Source organism: Lactuca saligna, chromosome 5, assembly GCF_052625555.1.
Source record: "Lactuca saligna cultivar CGN05327 chromosome 5, ASM5262555v1, whole genome shotgun sequence".
Taxonomy (NCBI): domain Eukaryota; kingdom Viridiplantae; phylum Streptophyta; class Magnoliopsida; order Asterales; family Asteraceae; genus Lactuca; species Lactuca saligna.
The window spans coordinates 78,049,207-78,062,919 of record NC_136421.1 but is presented as its reverse complement, the minus strand read 5'-3'; positions in this window follow the sequence as shown (position 1 = coordinate 78,062,919).

Sequence of the window (13,713 nt, the reverse complement as noted above, 5' to 3'; positions counted from 1 at the left end):
CCACACGAAAACCCGAAACGCAATTCCATAACCAACCAACGAAACCAACAGATAACAATACTCCACAACCATCATAAATAATCAAAACATCAGAAAGAAACATACCCGCAGCAGCAAGCTGAAAAAAAACACGACCCTAAGCCCTTGGGGGCTCCGCTCCACCCTGATCTCCACCTGTGATCCTCAACATAGCCGGTGCTGGAGCCTGCACCGGTCCTGCAGCAAGCCGTGGACAGTTGACCTTCAAATGTCCAACCTGATGACAATGATAGCATATCCTCAAATCCCGAACCGACACTGACTGCCGACAATCCCTCGCATAGTGTCCCTCCTTTCCGCACTTGCGGCATGCTCCACCGGACCGACAAACCCCGGCATGACCCCTTCCACACTTTCCACAGACGTGGCCACCCTGATCTCCCATCCTGGAATCAACGGTCTTAGACCGTTTCGTTGCCGGCTGCGACTGAACCGGAGCTTGCCTCAGCTCACGCATCTGTAACTCAATCTCTAACTCACGCCGCCTGGCGGCCTCCTGCAACTCCAGAAAAGTCTCGCACCTCTGTGCAGACACAAACTGTCTGATGTCTATCTTAAGCATACTCAGATACCGGGACATCTGAGCCTGCTCCGAAGCGAACTCAGGGCAAAACATCGCCCTCTCAGTAAACATCCTAGTGATTTCCGTCACCGATTCCGAATCATGTTTCAGCTCTAAGAACTCCTGAGCCAACCTCTCCCTCTCGACCTACGGAACATAACGAGTGTTGAACATCTCTCTGAACCGATCCCATGAAATCGCAGCCTTCTGCGCATCCGAGTACGACCCCGTGGTCAATCTCCACCAATCCTTTGCTCCGAGCCTCAACAGGTTCAAAGCACACCTCACCCTCTGATCAGCAGGGCATGAACACGTGAAGAAACATCCTTCCACATCTGATAACCATCTCATAGCAACGATCGGATCCTGAACTCCATCAAAAGTGGGAGGCTTCGTATTATCGAAGTCCCGATACTGAAAACCTCTACTAGCTCCTCCCCCTGCCGCTGCTACAGCTGCTGTAGCCGCCGCGGCAACCGTCTCCGTGAGAGCCGCATAGCGCTCATCAAAATACTCCACCATGGCGGTCTTGATCGACCCAAACAACTCCAGCAGCTCAGCCCGAAACAATGTAGCAACCTCATCATGCAGGATCTCACGAATCCTCGCATCCAACTTGTGCGTACTCATCTGACTGACAACCTCTGGCTGTACAGACCCACCCGAAACTCCCTCTCTTGCTCCTGATCCTGACCCGGATCCACTCCCAGCATGCCCTGAAATCTCCATACTGAAAATAAAACACCAAATCTCAGACACATTCCACTAACCCGGGAACCAGCTCTCATCCCAACCCTAGAGGTCATGGTTTCCCTGATACGCGTATGAGTCCGTGCTTTCAGTAGTACGGGCCCATACTACCTTCCACACCAACCCATATTTGTATGAAGTACTCCCACAACACCCTAGCGACACACATAATAACGCTCTATCCTCACAACTAGAGGAACACTAGAAATCTCTCACAAGGAACCCTAGGCTAGCAGGCATCATAAATCAGGCAACTCATCAATAAATCCTGAAGATCCCTAGCCTAACTCTAGCATGTTGTTCTATCAAAGCTCAATAAAACAATTGTCATGTATGGTATTTTGGGGTTACTTACTGGCTCCGACTGATCGTACCTCCGCGTCCTCCTTTACTTATTTTGAAAACCATTTTAAATTCTCTTTTTGAAAACTCTCCTCGATTTGAGACTGGAGTCACACAAGTGTTTCTCCAATTCACTCAAACCAAGGCTCTGATACCAACTTGTAACATCCGAAAAACACAACCAATTTAAAATTTTCAAAACAACCCGATTTTCATTAAAATGTTTACAAAAAGGTTTTCAATACAAGTCATTAAAGTATTCCCAGAATCACATTGCTACAAAATCATGAGGAGCGGTACGATCGCGCCTTCGCCTTGCCACAGTCTCCTGAAGAACCTGAAAAACATTAAACCACAACTGTAAGCCTGAAAGCTTAGTGAGATACCCCCAAAATACCAACCACATATACGCCCTTCCAGGCTACGACCTTCCGATCCAAAACATATAAAACATACATAACATAACAGAACATAGAACAGCCATGCATGTCGGGTCTACCGTGTGACTGGTCCGCCGTATCGGGCCTTCAGTCCAACGGATCCATCCTCCAGGTCTAGTCATGTCCTTCGAGTCTACAGTGGGGTTGGTCCGCCCGCATCGGGCCTTCAACCCACCTGGTCCACTCTCTAAGTCTACAGTGTGACTGGTCCGCCCGCATCGGGCCTTCAGTTGTCCTGGTCCACTCTCCGAGCCTCGGCACGTCTGGTCCGCCCTCGTGGGGCCTACAGCCTATTCGGACCGCTCGTTGGGCCTTCGGAACAACCGGTTCGCCCTGGGTATCTTGGCCTACAGCACAAAGCAGGACCCGCCCTGGGTATCGCTGGGCCTTCGGAACAACCGGTTCGCCCTGGGTATCAACCCATCTCCAGTCCAAACAACCATGTGCACAAAACATACATTTATATAACAGTCATAGTCAACAAATCGAGCAAGCAGATCACGTAGCATATCATTACCCTAACCGGGTTACCGACCTAACCGGTCACTAGCATAGCATCACTCTGTATATCGGGAAAACTGACCTTAGCAAGGCCTCCTAGCATGTACCATCCTAGCTACCAGGATGCAGACACATCAAACAATAACATAATAACCATAACCAAATCTCAATACAATAAAGGGCCGGCCTTGGTGCCTTAGACCCTATTGATATAGTGAGGATAACTCACCTCGAAACTGTCGGCTGAAAAGATAAGATCCCGCTACTCCGAACTCTGACACGAACTCCTCCACTAAACATCAAAACATACAACTCAATAAATACCCTTAATTACCAAAATACCCCTGGAAGACAACTGGTCAACCACGGACAAGTCAAAGTCAACCCCTGACTGACCCTACTCGCCGAGTCAACCCGATGACTCGCCGAGTCCATATGCTCAGAACTTCCTTCAATCAGCGACCCAACTCGCTGAGTCACCCCAAGACTCGTCGAGTCCAACAACTCTGAGTCCACTCGTACCCAACTCACCGAGTCATCCCTTGACTCACCGATTCATTGACTCAACCAGAAATATTGGGACTTCCTCGACAAGACTCGCCGAGTCCAAATGGACTCGTCGAGTCCAAGGCCATCTTCAACCTACTCGGGAGTTGTTCTTCCAACTCGTCGAGTCCCAAGCCATCTTCAAGCAACTCGTCGAGTCCACCCATGTGACTCGTCGAGTACCACCGGTCTGAATCCATACAGAAGCATCTCAGGCCATGCAATTGATCCAAAACATAGATCCAACCTCCTACAATCCATCCATCACGTAAAGTGGCAAACTTTACGTGAATCTAACGAGATTTAAGCCATATTCACCTTAAAACCAAGGTTTGGGACATGGTGACTTCACTAAGCACACAAACACAGGAACTTTAATGCACTCTAGGCCTTCAATATTCCAGATCTGAGGTAGCAACCTCAGATCTATCCTCCAAACTCCAAAACATTCCAAGACATACTCCCCACAAACCCCAAAATGATGAAACTAGGAATGCACAGCCTAAGGACGAAGATATTACCTCCAAAAGATGCCTCAATAGCATCTAAACTCGAATCCAAGCAAAGCCCTTTGATCCAAGCCACTTTGTTGTGCTTAGAAGATTGCGTCTTTTGGGCTCGTCTTTTTATAATGTTTTGTATTACGGTTTGGGCCTGTCCAACCGTGAGTCTTTTATGCTTTGTATATAAGCTTATGCTTGCATGCATATTAGGTTAAGGTTTTAGAGATCTGAGAATACGATATTTTCCAGACGACTAAAGGTTTCTTTGATCATACTTGTAACCTTCCAATCCTCTACAGTTGATGTTCTTAATCGAGCTCTTCTGAGGATTTTGTTTTAATCATTCGACACGTTTGATTCAATCTTGTTCTATTATTTTACTGTGTTTATACCGTCATTGTTTATATACTTGTTCAAGATCTAATCGATCTTCACAGATTAAAAGAAACTTTAATCTCATCAATTGGTATCAGAGCAGGAGGCTGTGTAATTGATACACATCTTTTCTGTGAAAAAGATTTTCATTAGGGTTTTTCCGCAAACATCAATCTTTATTGAGCCGTCATCTCTTTATTGACGTATCTTGATAATTATTATTTTTCCCTAATCTGCTTTATTACAAGTCTGATCTTTGAACAGGTTTTTCGATCATAATGGACGCAACACAATCAAACGTCATTAATATTTCCAACAGCATTGGTTTGACGACAAAGATTCCGATCTTATATACCCATGATTATGAAGTATGGGCACATCATTTTGAAGACTATGTTATTGGATCGGAGGAAAATGGGTATTTGATTTGGGAAGCCATCACCAACGGACCGTTTTCTCATTCTGCAACGTCCAGAATCATTAAAACTCAAAAAGAATACAATGATTTGCTCAAGGACGTGAAAGACATTGCACAAGATGAAAAGGATAAGTTCCAATGCAATATCAAAGCACTAAGATTGATCCGGTTCGCCCTTTAGTCCGATACATTCAGATTGGTTAGCTCATGCACGACGGCGAAGGATGTTTGGGACAAACTTCGCGAACTGTACTCTACAGACGAAGATCTTGAACATTCTATTCAAACTCTGCTTCTATCTGAGTTTGGTGAATTCAGACAAGGGGCTGAAGAATCTGTGATCCAGACGTTCGGTCGCTTCAATCATCTTCTAAGCAAGATGATCAAACATGATATCGAAAGGAAGCTCATCGAACAGAAGGTTACATTCCTGAATAGTCTAAGGTCTGAATGGAGAGCAGTAGTTTCCACGGTTAAAGCCCATGAGCAATTTAAATCATACTCTTTGGCGAAACTGGTGGGAATTCTCAAGTCTCAAGAGAAAACCGTGGTGCAAGAAAAGAATGTCGTTTCCGGTCTCGGTTCGTTGGCTCTCTTGTCAAAAAGTAAAGCCGTTATGGAGGATGAAGACCTCAGCCTGGAAGAATATGATCTCACATCAGAAGATTATGCCTTGATGGTATCCAATCCTAAAAGGTTCATAAAGAAGAAATTTCCCAGCAACAAAAACCGAAACTGGCAGGGAAGTTACAGCTCTGAAAAGGTGGTTAATGAACCGAAAGCTGAGGAGCACAAGAAGGAACCGAAGGTTGACGGAGACTCTGGGGTGAGCTGTTTCTACTGTGGTGGGAAAAATCATTATGCTAAGGACTGTGTCCTCAAGAAAATGGCTGAGAAAGATGATGGGAACGATGAGGAAGCTGTGTTGCAGAAAAGACTAGATGAGTTGAGAAAGAAGAAGTCTGCTGCTAACCCGCCTAGTAATGCTCTTATTGTGCAGGGTTCTGTTCCAGGTGATGAGTTCGGTAGCACGGAAGTTTGGTCTACCGACTCAGAAGACGAGGAAGTGAGGCAGCCTACTCATGGAAAGGCGTTCGTGTCTAAGGAAGAAGGCAGTGGTGGTAAATGCCTTATGGTTTCTGACGTATCTCAATTGAAGGGATACAACACCGATGGAGGCAATGATGGACAGAATGCAAAGGAGGACATGTGCTTCACAGCCAAACCACTCAGCCAGCAGTTCAATGAGCTTGATGAACTGATAAAGAAGGTACAATCTGTTTTTATTTCATGTAAAGTACCATCATCCTCTTATGAGAAAGAACTAAAAAATGTCAATACAAGAATATCTCATCTAGATAGTAGCTTAACTCAAACTCGGGTCACAAATTCTAACCTAACTGATCAATTGAGCAGGGCAGCGTCGAAGAGTGAGGAGCGGAGAATGTGGATAGAGTTAAAGGAATCGGAATTAGTCAAAGTTAAAGATGAAAACATTTATTTGCAAAGAGACAATTTGAAATTGTTAAAACAACGAAATGTTTTTTGTTTAATTGCTAAACGTCTGTATTCTAATATTACTCAGCTTCACTTGGATTGTGAAATAGGCCAAAGGATTCACCACATGATCTTGCCCTTCCTAGAATTTAAGGAAGATGAAATCGATGCCGAAGCCTATGATTGTGAAAGTGTGATATCATCTGATGACATAAATCCCACCTACATGTATGGACTGGACAAAATTGAGTCCTTCATTAAATCTAAAGACCACGAGCTCATGCTTAAAAATCTTTTGGATGAAAATGACAGACTTAAACTGAGGACCGAAACCATGCAAAAATTTGACTCTTTAAACGCCAACGTAAGCTCAGAAAACAAAATTGATGTTGAAAATGCATCTGAGCTTAACAAGGACGACAATATGAGTGAAATTTCTGTAGAGGACACGGTTGACTGCTCAGAATTTATTAAAACCGAGCCAGAAAATCACAAGAATCTAATTTCTGAAAATTCTGTAGAGTTCGCTCGGTTGTCCCATCAAAAGTCCCCGAAATTAGTTGAGAAAGCTGTTGTGTATCAAAAGGTCAGGACTACTCCAAATCAAGTATACAAGGTAACAGGAGTAACCGAACATCAAACAGCTGAACTTGCAGCCATTGTAAACGAAGACAATGCTGATGGCTGTGATGAATACTTCTAGGAAGCTCCTATTGATAATGCAGACGAAACCATTGGTTTATCTGAAAGAACTTCCTGGAAGAGCAAAGGAAGATACATACCCGAACCATTGAATAAGCCAAATAACTTCAATGAGCCGAGCACTAGTGGTACAAAAGATACTCCTCAGAAGAATGTTCACTCACCAAAAGAAGACACTCCTTCAGCTCAAAGTAATTCTACCGCAGTTCAAATGGAACCGGTCAAGGAGTCAGCAAAAACGAAAGCAAATGTTCATCATCAACCTTCTCAGATGCGGAATAGGAAGATAGAAAGGAATAATAGATACAGGAAGAACCTTTCTGGTGGTAATGTTATACGGAACAAGGCTCGTCTGGTGGTAAAGGGATATTGTCAGGAAGAAGGGATAGACTATGAAGAGACTTTCGCTCCAGTAGCCCGGCTAGAATCTGTTAGAATATTTCTGGCTTATGCTGCCCACAACAACTTTGAAGTTTTCCAAATGGACGTCAAGTTCGCATTTCTCAATGGAGAACTTGAAGAAATGTTGTACGTGGAGCAACCTCCTGGGTTCGTGAACGAAAAGCATCCAAATCATTGCTATATTCTGGATAAAGCTGTGTACGGCCTTAAACAAGCTCCGAGAGCCTGGTATGAAACGCTTACAAAATTTTTAAAGATGTCTAAATTCAAACAAGGTTCGGTTGACCCAACCTTCTTTCGCAAAAAGGAAGGTAACCACCTTATGATAGTTCAAATTTATGTCGATGACATCATCTTTGGCTCCACGAATCCAAGCTTAACGGCGGAATTCAGAAAGCTGATGGAGACTAAGTTTGAAATGAGCTCAATGGGTCCAATTAATTTTTTCCTTGGTTTAAACATAAGACAGGGACCCGAAGGAATCTTTATTAATCAGGAAGCTTACACGAAGACTCTCCTAGCAAAGTTCGGTATGATGGGAGACTCAAAAGTTAAAGTCCCTATGGCATTCGGCACTAAGCTTACCCCATCTCTAGACAAACCAGCTGTTGATATCACGCTCTATCGTCAAATGATTGGATCGTTAATGTATCTAACTGCTAGCAGACCTGATATCATGTTTTCTGTGTGTTATTGTGCTAGATTTCAGGCAAACCCTCGTGAACCTCACATGCTTGCAGTGAAGAACATCCTACGATATCTCAAGCGAACCACCTCCTTAGGTCTATGGTATCCATCCAACTCAGGCTTCTTTGTTCAAGCCTATTCTGATGCTGACCTTGGAGGATGTGGACTCGACCGAAAAAGCACGACTGGTGGATGTCAATTTCTTGACGGGAAGTTAGTCAGCTGGCAATCCAAGAAACAGACATGCATGTCACTGTCTACTGCCGAAGCGGAATATATTGCAGCTGCATCCTGCACATCACAAGTGATTTGGATCCAAAGCCAACTTCGAGACTATGGACTCAATATGAAGAAGATCCCACTATATTGTGACTCCGAAAGTGCAATTAGAATCTGTCATAACCCAGTGCAGCACTCCAAAACCAAACACATAGCACTAAGGTATCACTTCATCAAAGATCACGTGGAAGATGGAAACGTCGAAGTTCACTTCGTAAGAACCACTGATCAACTGGCTGACGTCTTTACAAAAGCTCTTCCTGAAGCATCATTCAATAAAATATTGCAAGGACTTGGTATGATGGAATCTGAATCAGTACCAAACTTAAACATAACAACCGAACGTTAGGGTTCGTCTCAACTATCTAACCCACTCATTTCTTCAAAGATAGTTTCTCAATGTTGTGTATTGGATGTACAATTCTGTTTTTACTAGTATGATTCAAAAAAAAAAAAAAAAAAAAAAAAAAAGCTCTTAACTGAAACCAACCGAAGGTTCGGGTTCGGTTTTTCAAAATTTTCCAGAACCGAAACCAACCGAAGGTTCGGGTTCGGTTTTTCAAAATTTTGAAAAACCGAAACCAACCGAACGTTCGGGTTCGGTTTTTCAAAACTTTTCTCAACCGAAACCAACCGAACGTTCGGGTTCGGTTTCTCAAAACTTTTCTCAACCGAAACCAACCGAAGGTTCGGGTTCGGTTTTTCAAAGCTTTTCTCAACCGAAACCAACCGTAGGTTCGGGTTCGGTTTACCTCAAAAATTCCAAAATTTTTTTGTGTTATTATTCGTTTTTGTGGATACACTTTATGAACTTCCTACATGTCCCTAGAAGCATGCTGCTGTATGTGTCTCAAGCCTCATAAGATTTTGAATAAAGGCCTTCATGACCTGGTATACACAAACCTTGTCTTCCCAACAAGGCCACTTCATTTATTCTAATCGTGAGCTACCTCACTCTTTTCTCACATGAGTTAAGAACTTCCTGCTTGGTCCTTCTTCTTGTAGTAGAGGTACTTTTGTTATCTTACACCATCTCTTATTACTTCTCCACTACACTCATTCCATCATGGTAACCCTTGAGACTCTCAGCACTTACCACTGAGGTTTATGGTTGCACAACATCTGTGTTTATGATCTTAGTTTTGTGACACTACGAACTAAGTGAAATCCAAAATTCAACACCTAAGGAATTGACGGTGAACAATTATATTGTTCAAGCTTTTACTAAAGAATTGATGAAAGTACCATATTAAAATCTCCAGTTTTATGTGATTCCTATGAAAATGTTATTAACCCATAACTTTTCTTCCCCTGGGATCTTGTCCTTATCTTTCTTTCTGAAATTTTATTTTTTTTAACCAGTCGTTTTTAGCCGAATTAAAAGAAGCCTTTCAACATTTCTCAATAAATGGTTGATCGTAATATTAACGGACATTCCTTTTGAAATCCTAAGTTTTTCTTTGTCCTATGGCATTTAATGCGCGTGGTTAACCAGTAACGGCTTGTCCCTATGAAACGGCGCTTATTGGGCGGCGTGGTCCTAGGAATCTGACACTCTCTCTCCTACGTGATCATCGCCCGTCCCAACTGTCATCCATAAGAGATTTGAAACGATCTTTCTCTCTCTTCCCACCCACTATAAATAGCCCGTTATACCTCCTTTTACTTCTTTACTACTCTCAAAATTTCCAAACCACAAACTCTCCCATACAGTTTCCTGTTCATCATCTTCTTCACACCTGCATCCATGGCTGACTCTTCTTCAGTTCATGCTACATCCCAAATCCTTCCCATTCGCCCACAGCAATGCTTAGTAATTGATCTTAACCCAAAGGCATACGATCCTTACATGTCGCCGGTCATAGAATGCCTAAAATACTCACAACTCGAACCAGCACTATCCAGAATCGCATCGGTGCCAATGACGGCCCTATCGCAGGTCTACGCGATTGCATATTACGACAAGGCTGTCGACCGAGTATTCTTCGAGATTGGAGACCACAAAACCTCAGTTTTTCTCCCTCGTTTCTGCTCTCTGCTCGGATTTGCTTCTGACTCATCCAGGGTCCATCCGGAGTCCATACAAATTGGTCATATGTATAGCATGTTTTACAACATGGGATACACGGAGGTTCTTACATCCGTTGCCAGATTCAAGAAGTCTTGCTTACCGCCTCAATGGAACGGTTTATTTACAGTCCTGTTCAAGGGACTGTCGGAGAGAAGTTCAGGTTCCGACGGTGCCAGTCGCCTGTTCCTTTCGATTCTTTATGGAGTTTACAATGGGATCAACCTGGATTACGGGTTTGTTCTATGGCAACAACTTCTTCAGAGCCTCTCATCTTCCTCCAGACACTCTGAAGTTTCATTGGCCCGATTCTGGATTCTGATCACTAAATGGGCCATGGACAGATTCGACGTTCCTACTGCCGAAGGTGCATCGATGACTTCTGTTGGTACTTTCCACACCAAGAAGATCATCATTTCAGATGCCTCCAAATTCTCCTTTATTGGCTCTATTCCAGAGTCCATGTATGGTAATGTACCTTCGGATAGCAGGCTAATCAGAAAGCTTAAGGAGCTAACACCTTCTGGTCCAAGGGTTCTGACCCCGGACATGCTCAGATCTATCCACGATGCAGATAAACCACTGAGCAAAGGTAAAAAGGCGGACAAAGGAAAGCAAGCAGAAAAACCTTCAAAGGGGCCTTCTCCTAAGAAGAGGAAACAGACAAAAGTTGCACCTTCCCCCCCACCGAAGAAGAGGAAGAATCAACCAAAGTGAAAGCTCATTATACCCTCCTCTTCGAGTGACTCTGAGGGTGAGAGTTCGGATTCTGACGACTCTCAAGGGGATGCTTATCCTCCACGATGCAATACACCACCTCGATCCCCTACCCCAGAGATTCAAATACCCAATTCCCCAATTCCTTCTCCTCCACAAATCTTCACCACTACCACTGAATCACCCCATGTAGCCGAACCTCCTCAACCCAAAACCCACCCAACCGAAACTACCCATACAGAACCACCAACCGAAACTACACCTTCACGCACTCAACCTTCTCCTACTAAACCCTCCACACCCCCAACCTCTCCACCCTCTTCATCTCATGGCAATGCCTCTGAGGGTGAAAACCCTTATCTCGAGGGAGAAGACATGATCTTTGATTCGGTCTACTATAGTCCGTTTCAAGTTCAGAGTGACGAGGAGGATGATGCACCTGTCACTAAGAAACATCTCAAACAGCTCAACGAGAAGATTGATCTCCTTCTCGCCTCCTCGTCCAACCAACAATCAATCCTGTCTGAAGCTGCACTTCAGAAGATTGTAGATGCCTTCACTAGGGCTCAACATGATTCAGCAGCCTCAGCAACTGCTGCAATTCATGCATCTACCCGAGCATGTGAGGTAGCGACCGAAAAAGTCGATAAACTATTTTCTGATGCCTCTGCTCTTCTGCAGTCCATGCAACAAAGTGCAGCTGCCACAAAGGCATCTTTGGAACTGATTGTCCAACAATTGGTCTCCTTTGTCACATCGGAGTTGCCATCGTTCGCCAATCTACGTAAAACCATAAGCGACGACAACTCGGCTTTTACAGCCTCCATTGAAGCTCGTCTCGTCAAGCTTCAAGAAGATCTGACATCCGAGCGTTCTTTAATGGACGATCTGGCATTAAAAACAACTGCTCTTGAGGTCAAGACCACTCAACTCTCTCAATCTCAACAAGAGCTGGAAGATCTTCGCTCTGAACGGGAGGTGGTTAAGACGTGTGTTTCGGATATCCACGTTGTCATCTCAAACATCCTGGAAGCACACGATCCAATTTTAAACTTTTCGGTGAGGCGATCCCTTGCTGAAAAGCTCTCTCCAGCCATCGATCTACTTAACAAAGTCGAAGGCCTCCCAAGTTTTGTGTCCATTCCGAAACAAGGGGGAGATGAGAAGACAAGTTCAAAACCACCTCCTTCCTCAAAAGCTACTCATACAACTGAACCATCTTCAACTCATCAAATTTTAAGTCCAGGTATGAAGAACAAAGGTAAAAATATAGCTGAGGACGAAGATGAAGAAGGCGACAAGGAGACCATTGCCGACATTTTGAAACGAAAGAACAGTCGCAAGGTTGGTGATGATGCCAGTCGTGAGGCACGTGAGGCTGCCGAAGCCGAACGCAAGCAAAAAGAAGCCCACGATCTCCTTGAGAGCCGAAAGACTCTCTTCCCTGCCTGGACCAGGGAACGCTTAATCAAAGAGGCCATCGAAACACCCAGCATCCTATGGCTCGAGCCGGTCATATCGTTCGACTGCAGCAATACTGTCGATTCGCAGTTCGATATGCCTTTGACTCGAAAGGCGTTTATCTTTCACGTCTTCTCTAATATTTTTGATGTCCCTCACCCGAACGCTGAGCTTGACAGGGAGCTCATTAACTTTTATCTGACGGCTGCTCGTCCTCAATTCCTTACATGGAGCGCTCAGAAGATTGTCAATGTTCGAGTGCTAAAACCTTACACTAAGGGACGTTTTATAAACGTTCGGTTCAAACTGATTCGGGGATCTGCAAAATCTGTTCATCTCATCTCTCTGGCAGATCTACCGAATCTAAATCCTCATGATTGGATCGTCCTGTATAATATCCTTTTGACCAATGAAGCTGAATATGGTCCCATTCTAGACCATGTCAAAAGGATGTTAATCTGCTATATCATGGAGGTTGCCCTTATGGATCAGGAGGTCGCCACAGTCTTCAAGAAGAAACCCAAAATTGCTCCTGTGGGATCGGCCAGTGATCTCAATCAAATGCAGTTGGGCAAGATTGATCCGAGACGTAACACAGTTATGTTCACTAGAGCGGAAGGACAGAAATGTCTCTTCGCTTTAGCTGATAAGCATCTTTACACCACAACCTGCTTGGAGCATGTGCTATTTATTGTTAAACGGTGTAAAGAGAATTCGGCCGATGATGTTAAGTATTTTGAAGATATGATCAACTGGTACATCCGGTTTAGACAGACAATTCTTTCCATCACTAAGTGTCTGTTTAGTACCGTGAAGAAGGTACCAGTTTCGCCTGCTGGCCCAAGTAATAAATAAAGATCTCGCTCCAAATTGACGCAAGGGGGGAGATTGTTGGGCTTAGAAGATTGCGTCTTTTGGGCTCGTCTTTTTATAATGTTTTGTATTACGGTTTGGGCCTGTCCAACCGTGAGTCTTTTATGCTTTGTATATAAGCTTATGCTTGCATGCATATTAGGTTAAGGTTTTAGAGATCTGAGAATACGATATTTTCCAGACGACTAAAGGTTTCTTTGATCATACTTGTAACCTTCCAATCCTCTACAGTTGATGTTCTTAATCGAGCTCTTCTGAGGATTTTGTTTTAATCATTCGACACGTTTGATTCAATCTTGTTCTATTATTTTACTGTGTTTATACCGTCATTGTTTATATACTTGTTCAAGATCTAATCGATCTTCACAGATTAAAAGAAACTTTAATCTCATCACACTTCTCCTTCAATATCTCTTCAAACAACACCTCTCCAAGCTCTAATTTGCTCCACAAATGATTTCTCCATGAATTTAGGGTTTCTGGAACTCAAGGGGGGAATAAGGGAGGCTGTGGAGGGGTATAATGCTCTTTATATAGGGCTCAACCCCGAA